Here is a 13,906-nt window from a genome sequence, read left to right as displayed (position 1 = left end):
GAACTATGTATCACAAATAATTGATTGATTTATTTCTCAGATAAAAAGACATGAAAGTCTGGGGCACTTAACAATAATAATAACAATGGTTTATTTATAAATGTTTCTTTTATATAAATAAATATAAATGCTTCTTTTAAGGCCCAAAGAGCAGTTTTCTTTCGTATGGCACAGACAGATATAAAATGAACACTCTGTATGTTATTATCACACATAGGTATACCTACCTTTATATTATGGAGATGAGAAAGTGATTACGAAAATGGTGGTGCAAATTTTGTCCAGAAAACCTTAAAGCCAAAAAACCAAAAAAACTGGTTTTTGGAGGATTTTTTCACATTTTCTTACATAAATGAGCTCTGATCTCGAAATTTGTCGCGACGACCTGTGAACTCAAAGCGAGAAAGTTTTAGATAACACTTCAGTCGATCATTTAAGACCGGTTTTAGCGTCATCTATGTTAAGCTACGCCGAGCAAGGCCAATAAATGGATGGGTGACTTGAACATTATATTGGGAATAAAGGGAGAACGGGCTCTAGTCTTGATTTTAAATCATTACATAAAAGTAAAATCAAAAAAACAAATCAAGAATGATAATAAACTGAATATTAAACAAATTAGGTAGGTACTGATTTTCTCTAATCAATACGGGCTAAAAAATTCCCGGAGGGACGGACCCTGCTTGTTTCTTTCGTCCCGAAATCCGATCATACAATTGGATTTTATGATAAGTCGTTCGTAGGGCGGGAATTGAACCCGCGGCCTAGCGCTTACAAACTGATTCTCAAAAGCAATAAATAAAGAAAACAACAAATTCCATGTTTTTCTTTGACAAACTTTGCTTTATTGACTAGGTGACTTATGTACTAGACTTTACACTTTGATCTTAGCCAAAAGGCCGAGAAGCGATTAGGAGGTAACATGATGTGGCCAGTAAGGATACCCATTGATGATGATACTGGGAATTTTGGGATCCTTCATTTCTTGCCGGCCTTATCCTGTACTGAAGCAGAGTTTGCGTTCTGTAACGAAAAAAAAGGAAAAAAAAAATCACAATTCCGTGTAAAACCTTTCAGTGTAAAACCTTCCGTGTAAAACCTTTGAAGATTTTAGTATTAGGATCCGAGAATCAGGGTACCCATTGATGATGATACTGGGAATTTTGGGATCCTTCATTTCTTGCCGGCCTTATCCTGTACTGAAGCAGAGTTTGCGTTCTGTAACAAACAAACAAAAAAAAGGAAAAAAAATCACAATTCCGTGTAAAACCTTTCAGTGTAAAACCTTCCGTGTAAAACCGTGTAAAACATTTGAAGATTTTAGTATTAGGATCCGAGAATCAGGGTGATTTGCTTTTCTTCTGTTCTACTGAAGCAGATGCATCATTTCCTGCATTCTGAAACAAATAACAAGTGAAATATACAAGAATCAGGGTGATTTGCTTTTCTTTTGATCTACTGAAGCAGATGCATCATTTCCTGCATTCTGAAACAAATAACAAGTGAAATATACACATTGAGGATTTTCCCGTGACTAAACTTGATTTGGCAAGGACCGGGGGACTCACTTGGATAATAAACTCACATCAGTTAATCCCAATTGGACTAAGGCTAGCCATTCACTATCAGGTAGACCTGATCAGGTCCGTCTGTCAGGTCTACCTGATAGTGAGTGGCTGGCCTAAGGAATCAGATTGTTTGATTTTTAAACAGTGTTGGAAAGAATGGGCCGTTTCTGGGCGTCCAAGGGGTTTCCCCCATTCTTTCCAACACTGTAAGATAAGTACATACCATGTCTTTCTCACGGACACAGAAAGTAGGTATTTCTGTCTCGGGTACAAAACTCGGTGTATCAAACTCGGGATGGGACGTGCCAGGGTAAGTGCTGAGGATTTGGGTACAAAAGAGTGACCAGGGGATATTGAATGGGTTAATTCAATCACCTCCAAAAACTGGCATGCTGTAAAATTCAAGCTTTTACCTACCACAAGTGTTTCAAATTTCAATAGACTAGTTTTTCAAAAGAGACAAATCTGAAAGAGCTGACTTTGGATCGGGTTTTATTCTAAGTCCTACTTATCACCTATGTCTGACAGATTTCCTTTTCACTTGTGCCTGAAACCAGAATGGATTAAAGATCGATAGGTAGGTATTTAACCCTGCTGTCATGTTAGGGCCAGTTTAGACCCTGATGAAAATTCAGACATTTTTCAAATTATCCTGATTATTACGCCATCACCAGTCTTGACTTCTGGTTAGGTTTTAGTCACGAGTTTGCATCGATTATGTCAGGATTATCAGGTTGTGTGTATTTAAATTTTGCGACTTTTTTTTTGGCACTTTCTTTGCAAATTTTTTTGGTGATTTTTTGTTAACGTGTTACTGTTTATTTGCTTTTTTTCTGATTGAAAAGAAAGTGGTTATGTCATGAATTTGGTTTGGAAATGTCACACAAATGTGGCTTCGATCAAACACTTTCACCCTGAAACAATAGGAATACCAATATCCAATACATATATGTAATTATGTAGCTTGCATTAATGCATGCACTGCATGCAGACATATTAGCTTGCACAAAGAGACCATTTACAATAAATTGCCGACTGTTATGCAAGCGAAGAAAAGGCTGCAAACCATATACCAAAACCACTTTACCACTATTAATTTCAGCAATTTCTTCAACAAGAAAGAGAGAGAGAGAGAGAGAGAGAGAGAGAGAGAGAGAGAGAGAGAGAGAGGACTGTACTTTTGGTAATTTTATCCTCATTGAATATGAATAGCTGTTAAAATTGTGTCCTCTCTCGACAGTCTAAATAAATCACCATACTTGAAATTGCCTTTATAATAGTGAACGGGGTACAAACATTGACGAAAGGACTACTTACGTCTCATATCACATCACAACCACTGTCTATTCTTTTCTTTCTCGGAAACGACCGGTTTTTCGAAGAAAAAGCATCAACGGGCACCAGTCTGGGTTGCGGTGAGCTATATTTATTGGCCAATCAAACAGAGCCCCACAGGGAAATGGATCAACCACACCCTTCCTATTAACGAGAGTTCTGGCTAGGATTAGAAACACCTTGCAATGTTCAAACCTCTGTGAAGGTCGCCGGGGTAACCAGTTTGTGCAATGACTGAGTATTGAGTGCCTGACTTATTAAGGTAGAAACACACGTCACGTGAAGTCAGAAAGATGTAGTTCAAAGTTTTCCTATAATATTGTAGGTAATTTCGTTCAGGACAGCCACACTACCATCAGTTTACGTAACGTCACTTGACGTAGGGAAATCTTATGGGAAAACTTTGAACTACATCTTTTCACTTCACGTGACGTGATGGTAGTGTGTTTCTGCCTTTACTGAGTAGTGAGTAGTACACCATCGGAAAGTGAAGCAAGTCTGATATTTGAGCTGTGGTGACATTGGTGACTGACAAGAAGGGGTGGTAATGTAAGGTTTCTTAGTGTGGGTGTTTGTAAATTTGCATGGTGCTTGTGTGGGGCCGAGTCCCGAAAGCTCTTAATGGAGCTAATACCTGAAAGTTTTTAGTGGGTGCTTATATGGGGCTGATTCCTGAAAGTTCAAAGTGGGTGCTTATCTGCTTATATGGGGTTAATTCTCGAATCTTGTGTTCAGTGCTTACACAAATGTGTTGGAACAGTATCCAAGCATGCTCAAAAGAATCAAACAAACTGATCTTCAACAGGATGCGCAACGTCAGCTAATATGGGAAAAGGTATATGAAAGTATAGTCCCATACCTCAAGAATCTCAAGATAAGCACAGAATATTGCCACAAAAATGCTAAAAGTGTAAGTATCTGTCATCCCTATATTAGATTTGGAGTATTTGGACCAATATTTATACGAGTAGACTTTACTTTGTCCAAGTCTAAACAATAGGATGAAAGTGCAACAGCTGAAAGAAACAAAACACAACAGCCTGGCTATGGAGATATTTACCAAAGTATAATCCACGAAGCAGTAAACTTCTAATCTGGGTCATTTCATGTTAAAACGCTGGAACTGGATTGGTCCCCATGTTCATGACTCATTGGATCATTAAAATTTGGTCCAAACATGAGACTTGGGTTTAAATGATCGCCAACTTGAAATTGTATTGTTCTTATGTTGTCTGCATTAATCAATGGTCTGTATTTTGCCTGAAACGCATTGCTGTAATATGCCAAAACAACGAGTTTTTAATGGTCCGTTTCTTTGGAAACTTTGGTGAGGATAAGCCTCATTTGTCAAGCGATTGTGTGTTGGAACGTAACAAAGGCTGCTTTGGATGTTTATAATCTGGAAGTGTCACGTTAATTGGTGTGGAACTGTACACTGTGTGGTACTTTGTGTGAGGATTATATAGTCAACTCGTCACATCTACAACTCTACATAAACGTTTGATGTGGATAAAGTTTTCTCGATCTGCGCCAACTACCTAACTTACCTCGATAATATACGTAGTTGAGTCAAATCAGATTCTACAAGAAAGATATATCTTTGCTATGGTTTCATTTACTTTGTCGAATGCTCTCATAACATCTACATAAACGTGTGATGTGGATAAAGTTTTCTCTGCACCAAGTAACTGACCTTGCTGGGGTGTGGGCGTCTCTCTAGCCCACCTCCCCGGTCAGTCTTGCTATTCTGTTTCCAGAACACATTCTTTCCCTTCCTCCACACTCGGAGTGCTTCTATTCTAATTACTTTATTATGAGTAGTCGTGTAACTGTAACTTGGTTTGTTAGAAAGTTCTTTGTTCTTTGTCAAGAGGATTGAATGGTGGAGATTGCCCTTGGCGATAATTTTCATCTTTTATTGGGGATTTCTTGTATTTGTGTACATTGAATTATGAGTAGTCGTGCTATAACTGTAACTTATTTATTTATTTGATTACACGCTAAGCATCACGGCCATGTGTGATAACTGTAACTTGGTTTGTTAGAAAGTTCTTTGTTCTTTGTGAAGAGGGTTGTACACTACAGAGTCTCAAATATGTAAATTTTCACTGTGGAAATTTTCGTATGTCTTTGTACGTTAAAACTCAGTGCTTCAGATGATATTGATCTAAACTGCCCATCCATTTATCTAAATATCTACGAAAACAGATATATTTTTAGCTTCTTCTTCTTCGAGAGCATTGGAATAGTGGAGAAATGAAATGGAACCAGTAGACGTTTTAGTCTCAATATTTTTTTTAATTTTTATAGTTTTTTCTGAGATAATAAAAAAAAATCATGAGAATCACCAATCATGATGTTCTCTCAGGTGCACCACTACTTTTTCAATCGTAGATATCTCCCCAAAACCAATGTCAATCCCGGAGACAGACCTTAAGAGACTGAACTACTGAAGACACTAGGCTCCAAAGACTCATAGCACCCGTTGAGCCTCAGGGGAATTTAACTAGTCTATCACCAAAGCAGATCAAAGAGACAGATATAAGTAAAAGAAATTTAAATATTTAAAGCTACATGGTATATCCCCAAACCCCGGAGATAGACCTATAAGACCGAATTACTGAAGACACTAGGCTGAAACAAGACTGCAACTCACACGGAACTCATCACTTCCTCAAACTCATTATCATCATCAATGGGTATCCTTACTGGCCACATCATGTTACCTCCTAATCGCTTCTCGGCCTTTTGGCTAAGATCAAAGTGTAAAGTGTAGTACATAAGTCACCTAGTCAATAAAGCAAAGTTTGTCAAAGAAAAACATGGAATTTGTTGTTTTTCTCTATTTATTGCTTTTGAGAATCAGTTTGTAAGCGCTAGGCCGCGGGTTCAATTCCCGCCCTACGAACGACTTATCATAAAATCTAATTGAGCGGATTTCGGATAACGGGGTCGAGCGGATTTCGAACACAATCAAATGTCTTCTGACAGTTTCATTTGTCCATACACGGTGGGTTTTTGAGTCAGCTATGTGTGATACATTCCTAGGGTGTATCATGCCCATGATTATTCACCGGGTATGGAGTTTGATATTCATACGCGACTTGAAAAAGTTCATACTGGATAAATATTCACGCAACTTCAAACTTCAGAAATATTAATGTTCTTAATTGGATTTCGGGACGAAAGAAAAAATCGTAGCGAGTGTTATCAAAGTCCCAAGTTCCGAGAGAAGGTCTAATAGTCTGTCATCTGACATTCAGAACTGTAAAGAGTGTAAACTGTGTAAAGCTGAACAGTTATGTTAACTGTCAAGTCCACGCAGATCACAAATATCACAATATGGCACAATACGGTCCGTATGGTATACTTGGTACGGTGACTGAATTTACTCCTCATCATCTGTGGTGTGGTACCGAGTACCAGAAAGTTCCGCTTCATTTGGTCCAAATCCCGGGGGATTTTGCCAATCATGCACCAAGAGCATCAGGTTGTGGTTATGTACCGGGTTGGGTTGAGACAAGATATTGTTTCTACAGTTTGGCATGGGAGTGCTAATGTAAAAACAAGGTTAGTTTTCCAATCTTGCCCATCTCAACCCGGTACATAAACACAACCTCATTTTATGTCACAATGATTACGGAATACCTACTTGTGTTCCGCGGCTGTGTTTAATACCGGCCACCCACACTCAGACTGTCTGATAGACCTAGGTCTGAGTGTGAGTGGCCGGTATTATGAGTAGGTTCTCTAACTAAGAGCTCACACCGGCCACTCATTATCAGGTAGATCTGACAGGCGAAACTGTTCAGGCCTACCTGTCAGGTCTACCTGATAGTGAGTGGCCGGTCTAATGAAAACAAATTTAGTTGGGACTTCAGTGAACTGTAGAAATCCTTACTCAGAAACAGGGAACCTGCGTTACCCCGAAGGTTCAATGGGACCAAAATCCAATGATATTTCTTCTTGAAAATGTTCTTTATGTGTTGGATAAAATCATTGGATCTTCTGATGACGGTTTCATGCTTTGTTGAACATCCTGTATCTGCAACACGTTAGACTAGGCAATGTGCATGACATTTAAACCAATAAACTCGGCTTATCAGACGATCTATCAGTATTATACAGAGTGTTTCATTATGCACATTGTGTGCCATAAAAATTGCAAAAAAAACACCCCCTCAGTCGCCCTGAAAGTCACCAATTCTTCGAGTATCAGCAGCAAAACTAGCAAAATTTCTGACGACCTTTTAGAAAACAGATTCGGACTCACAACCATAGAGAATTGAACTATGTATCACAAATAATTGATTGATTTATTTCTCAGATAAAAAGACATGAAAGTCTGGGGCACTTAACAATAATAATAACAATGGTTTATTTATAAATGTTTCTTTTATATAAATAAATATAAATGCTTCTTTTAAGGCCCAAAGAGCAGTTTTCTTTCGTATGGCACAGACAGATATAAAATGAACACTCTGTATGTTATTATCACACATAGGTATACCTACCTTTATATTATGGAGATGAGAAAGTACTCTTCTCTGTACGTGACCATGTCAGATTTAAGGCCCAAAGAGCAGTTTTCTTTCGTATGGCACAGACAGATATAAAATGAACACTCTGTATGTTATTATCACACATAGGTATACCTGCCTTTATATTATGGAGATGAGAAAGTACTCTTCTCTGTACGTGACCATGTCAGATGGGACCAGAACTAAGGCGTCTCTAATGAGAATATCCGGGTATGCTACATTGCATCTAGGAATTCAATCGTCCAAAGACTCATAGCACCCTTTGAGCCTGAGGGGGATTAAACTAGTTTATCACCAAAGCAGACCAAAAAGACGGATAAGTAAGAAAAGTAAAACTAAATGAAAGTAAGATAAATAATAAGACCACCGCTTAATTTTTGCTCTACTATAAATAGTTCTTCTTACTTCTTATTCTTTATCATCTTCTTAAAAAAGTCTAAAAAAAGACATTTGAGCTTTTTTCTTCGCCATTTGATATAAGGGGAATGTCAGATTGGACCAGAACTAAGGCGTCTCTAATGAGAATATCCGGGTATGCTACATATTGCTGCATTGCATCTAGCAATTCAATCGTCCACCCTTTGAGCCTGAGGCTAGTTTATCACCAAAGCAGACCAAAAAGACGGATAAGTAAGAAAAGTAAAACTAAATGAAAGTAAGATAAATAATAAGACCACCGCTTAATTTTTGCTCTACTACCTATAAATAGTTCTTCTTACTTCTTATTCTTTATCATCTTCTTAAAAAAGTCTAAAAAAAAGACATTTGAGCTTTTTTCTTCGCCATTTGATATAAGGGGAAAAACAATTCCTGGAGTCAGGTTCTCCAGTTCTGTACTCATGATGTTCTCTCAGGTAGGTACACCACTACTTTTTCAATCGTAGATATCTCCCCAAAACCAATGTCAATACCGGAGACAGACCTTAAGAGATTGAACTACTAAAGACACTAGGCTCCAAAGACTCATAGCACCCGTTGAGCCTCAGGGTAATATAACTAGTCTATCACCAAAGCAGATCAAAGAGACATAAGTAAAAGAAATTTAAAGCTACATGGTATATCCCCAAACCCCATTCAATCCCGGAGATGGACCCTAAGTGACTGAACTACTGAAGACACTAGGCTGAAACAAGACTGCAACTCACACGGAGCTCATCACTTCCTCAAACTCACCAAAGTAAAAGTCAATCCGTTGAGTGCAATGATCAATGATCCAATCACACAATCAAACCTGATCAAATCATAGAATCAAACCTGATTATTACGCCATCACCAGTCTTGACTTCTGGTTAGGTTTTAGTCACGAGTTTGCATCGATTATGTCAGGATTATCAGGTTGTGCGTATTTAAATTTTGCGACTTTTTTTTTGGCACTTCTTTGCAAATTTTTGTGGTGATTTTTTGTTAACGTGTTACTGTTTATTTACTTTGATTGATGAAGAAGACTTTGATTTGATAATAGCAGGAGTCCTTCAACTACTGATGGTTGATAACATCTTATCGTTCAGTGAGTTCCATCATGGTTTCATTTGAAGTATTTTGAAGAGAAGTGGGTTTTGTTTTGTCAAATTGACGCTATGGTTCTGGAATGAAAAGAGTAGGAATTAGAAATTAAGGACTATCACTGAACTGTCTAGTATGTACTCATTATTGCAGTTTCAAGAGAAGATCCAGATCCCTACATTCTAATCACAATATGTAATAGAAGTATGGCCATCCTGATCACCAATATTCGGAACGGACAGGTACTTGAAGAAGATACTGGTACTTTGTATCTATACCTACCTATCAGCTATTTGAAAAATTGATTTCAGGATATCTCGTCTTTGAGAACCAGGTTCTGAGCAGTCTGATCTTTGTTTGATGTCAAAGAATGGCTCTAGTCCAGAACAGCAATCCGCTATAAATTATTTAATTAGAATTATGTTGAAGATGATCTCAACTTTTATTTGAAATATCAACCAGTCTGTACTTACTGTACCTTCCCTAGCTGTTTACATAACTTTTTTCCATCTTCAAAGAAATAAATATTCCTCAGAATCAATCCTTTTAGAAGCTTGGTTAAATCTTTGAAGAAATATTACACAGAATCAATCCTTTTAGAAGCTTGTTTGAATCTTCGAAGATATACCTGTAGAATCAATCAGAATTTACGAGACCCATCAACTGCAAGACCTCCAGAGCACCGAAAGGATCAGAGATGATTACTTTATGATTACGAAGGTAATGTTTGTCAGTGTCACTTATTGTCGTCGGTTTATTGAACCAAGTGATTCAACTGTACCTTACTCTCTGCCTTGATCATTAGATGTTAGAGAAGATCAAATTATCTGGTACATTAGGATTCGCCGAAAGTGATTCCCAATGGAAAACTGGTCGGAAAGAATTTTATACCAATAAACAGTTGAAAAGTTCTGAGGAAGGTCAACCCCTGCCCCGGGCGGTAGCGCCTGTTGGTAAAGAGCTTGTAGAAAATTTTGAGAAGCTCGTTGAAAATGTCATTGTTTATTCATTTGTCGTTCGGTACCAACAGTATTGTTTTTCTGTTATAGGATTGGTTGTCCCCTCTAAAAATAGTAAAGTAACCCCAATGTCAAAGGGGCAAAATGCTTTGCCGCAAATCAGACACTTCGCTTCAGTTCTAAAATTGGTGATACCTACTATAAATAGGAACTAAGTAGGGTTGCCAGACGTCCCGTATTTCCCGGGATGTCCCGTATTTTGGGCACTTTTCAAAATGTCCCGTACGGGACACGCGTGTCCCGTATTTTCCCCAGTTTCACCATCTACTCCGGTAATTGCACACAATTTTACCAATATCTCAATGGTAAAAAAGATTTTGTCAAAAAAAATACAAAAAACCTTTAGATGGTCACATTTTATTTTCCTTTATTTGCGGAGCCAGGAGAAAACTGCTGGCTCCGGGCCCCCTCTAGGAGCCCGGGTCGGGGGAAATGGGACCGTGTGGACCCCCCTGTGAACTGCCCTGACTATTACCGTGATGCAATCAGTGTGAGAATTCAACATTCGGCTACCTTAGATGATTCTAGCTTAGATCGTTCATGAGATGACCTATGTCCAAACACCACATAGTGCAATTACTCGAGTTGAGATGTAATGTACGGTAATTGTGTTGCCGAAATGACTACTCCCTGACTCCCTCGTTAGTGTTTAGTGGCGTGGTAGCTGGGCACTCTGGTGAAGGATTGTCTGGTTGTCAGTCCTCTAAATATGAATTTTGGTGGGCCTTGCATTAACGTGGGTCTTGCATGGAGGAAGACTACATCCAAATATCCTATTTTCAAAGTGGTGATGTCGAGAAACTAACTAATTTCAACGCCCTGAACTCAGCTCGGAAAAATGAATCTATGTACATTTAAAGTTTTAACCTGAAGTAGTAAACGCTTTGATGAGCGAAACACTTCATCAGAAGATATGAACGTGTACACAGTAGCTGACTCCAAAGCATGGGCACTTACTACCTAATTAACAAAGGTTTCCTGGAACCTGAAGTACTTAACGTATGTACTTAATGTACCTATACATAATGTACCACTAGCATCATCTCAATCTACTAATCCAATGATATCAGACACACCACTGATCGTTATCAGCAAATACTGACAACTTTTTTTTCTGATTGAAAAGAAAGTGGTTATGTCATGAATTTGGTTTGGAAATGTCACACAAATGTGGCTTCGATCAAACACTTTCTCCCTGAAACAATAGGAATACCAATATCCGATACATAATTATGTAGCTTGCATTAATGCATGCAGACAAATTAGCTTGCACAAAGAGACCATTTACAATTGCCGACTGTTATGCAAGCGAAAAAAAGGCTGCAAACCATAAGTATATGTACCATTATACCACTTTACCACTATTAATTTCAACAATTTCTTCAACAAAAGAGAGAGAGAGAGAGGACTGTACTTTTGGCAATTTTATCCTCATTGAATATGAATAGCTGTTAAAATTGTGTCCTCTCTCGCCAGTCTAAATAAAGCACTATACTTGAAATCGCCTCTATAATAGTGAACGGGGTACAAACATTGACAAAAGGGCTACTTACGACTCATATCACATCACAACCACTGTCTTCAGAGAAATAAATATTCTACAGAACCAATCCTTTTAGAAGCTTGTTTAAATCTTTGCAGAAATACTATACAAAATCATTCTTCAGAGGCATCTATCCAGATATACCTGCAGAATCAATCAGAATTTACGAGACCCATCAACTGCAAGACCTCCAGAGCATCGAAAGGATCAGAGATGATTACTTTATGATTACGAACGTAATGTTTGTCAGTGTCACTTATTGTCGTCGGTTTATTGAACCAAGTGATTCAACTGTACCTTACTCTCTGCCTTGATCATTAGATGTTAGAGAAGATCAAATTATCTGGTACATTAGGATTCGCTGAAAGTGATTCCCAATGGAAAACTGGTCGGTGGAAAGAATTTCATACCAATAAACAGTTTGTTGAAAAGTTCTGGAGGAGGCCAACGCCCGGCCCGGGTGGTAGCGCCTGTTGGTAAAGAGCTTGTAGAAAATTTTGAGAAGCTTGTTGAAAATGTCATTGTTTATTCATTTGCCGTTCGGTACCAACAGTATTGTTTTTTTCTGTTATAGGATTGGTTGTCCCCTCTAAAAAGAGTAAAGTAACCCCAATATCAAAGGGGCAAAATGCTTTCCGCAAATCAGACACTTCGCTTCAGTTCTAAAATTGGTGATAAATACTGACAGCTCATCATTATCATTCATCTTCGTCAAATTTCCGTCAAGGTCATGGAACTGTCGAGGAGATGGTAATGGGATTGTGGTTGTGGAGGTTATGGGTGGGGGTGGACTTGGTGATAGATTGGGTACTGCTGTCTGGTTGAAGTTATTAGTAATAGAAGTGGTCATACTGCTAACCGATGACGTTTGACGTCTTGGATACAGTTATATTGACTAATGGTTTTTCTCTGATGAGGTGCTTTACCTCGGTATAGGTACATCTATTTGTTAGGCCAGCCACTCACTATCTGATAGTGTGTGCTCATCAGGTATCAGGTAGACCTGACAGGCGGACCTGATATTGTGTGGCTGGCTTAATGGTTTTTTTTTCTCTAATGATGACTTTACCTCGGTATTCTTGAATTTGTTAGATGTGGTCAGTGACACCATTGACATGTTAAACTTACCCATGATACAATTTATTGGCACATACCTATGTAAGCAGATCACAAAAACCAATAAAGACATGTTCTTACAAAGTCTGAATTTTGAATGAGTGAATAAATGAATGCGTTCCTAACAGAAGGGACTTGTGGAATTTACCTGAAACATAGGAAATGAAAGATAAAATAATTAATGATATTCATAAATAGATACCTCCTCATGAGATCAAATAAACTCTTAAAATCAAATTTTCCAATAGTGAGAATAAATTATGAGCTAAGAAATTATACAAATGAAATTGTAATTATTATTATCATGAAATTGTACATGATACCTAGAGTTGGTCTGATGACTAAGTTATGATGGTCGATTTTCAAGATCGATTCTAAGTGTTCTGTTTCAATATTCCCGTCCCTGAGGCAGGTTACCGTCAATCAGTAAGCCAACATTAAGATTTTGATATGAATATGTGAATCTGGTACACCATCTTGAAATTACCTCACGAAATCACATATTTATTAGAAGTAATTTTCCGGTGACAACACAAATTCTGCCAATGATTAAGGTAATTTGCCTCATCAAACTATGTTTAAGTATAGGAATTATGAAGGTAACCAGACCACAAGCGTCCAATGTAGCAGTTGTTTCATCGCTAAGAAATAAAAACGGCGGTGAAACACTCATCTTTTTTAAACCAAAAAAACCTTTAGATGGTCACATTTTATTTTCCTTTATTTGCGGAGCCAGGAGAAAACTGCTGGCTCCGGGCCCCCTCTAGGAGCCCGGGGGAAATGGGACCGTATGGACCCCCCCTGTGAACCGCCCTGACTATTACAGTGATGCAATCAGTGTGAGAATTCAGCATTCGGCTACCTTAGATGATTCTATCTTAGATTCGGCTTAGATCGTTCATGAGATGACCTATGTCCAAACACCACATAGTGCAATTACCCGAGTTGAGATGTAATACACGGTAATTGTGTTGCCGAAATGACTACTCCCTGACTCCCTCGTTAGTGTTTAGTGGCGTGGTAGCTGGGTACTCTGGTGAAACCTATCCTGTCTTCCTTCTCTCTTCGATTTCGGGACGATAAAACCCTAGCAGTTACAGTTCCCTCTGTCAAACCTCTTAAAAAAAAAAGTACGCCATAAATAGTCGACCAACCATAGATCGATGTCGACTGACACGTCCACACTGTCTCGACAACATAGATTTTTCTCGACCATGTTCGTCCAAACACCATCGCGTCCTGAGATTCGCAACCTAGAGAGTCTTACCAGTGCCACCAACT

At 38.4% G+C, this 13,906-nt stretch overlaps 1 long non-coding RNA gene across 7 annotated transcripts in view; it reads right to left on the bottom strand.

The window, feature by feature from the left end:
• Window positions 1-815: 815 nt before the first annotated feature.
• LOC103513934 overlaps window positions 816-13,906 on the bottom strand; it is a 78,864-nt gene continuing 65,773 nt past the window's right edge. For 2 of the 7 annotated variants that reach the window (XR_003392818.1, XR_003392820.1), the window contains one exon: window positions 1,225-1,397. This is a non-coding gene — a long non-coding RNA (uncharacterized LOC103513934). The other 5 variants (XR_003392821.1, XR_003392822.1, XR_003392819.1 and 2 more) reach the window with 5 other exon arrangements.

Source organism: Diaphorina citri, unplaced genomic scaffold (genome assembly GCF_000475195.1).
Source record: "Diaphorina citri unplaced genomic scaffold, Diaci psyllid genome assembly version 1.1 scaffold1049, whole genome shotgun sequence".
Lineage (NCBI taxonomy): Eukaryota > Metazoa > Arthropoda > Insecta > Hemiptera > Psyllidae > Diaphorina > Diaphorina citri.
The sequence above is the reverse complement of the archived record's forward strand: the minus strand, read 5'-3'. Positions and strand labels throughout refer to the sequence as shown.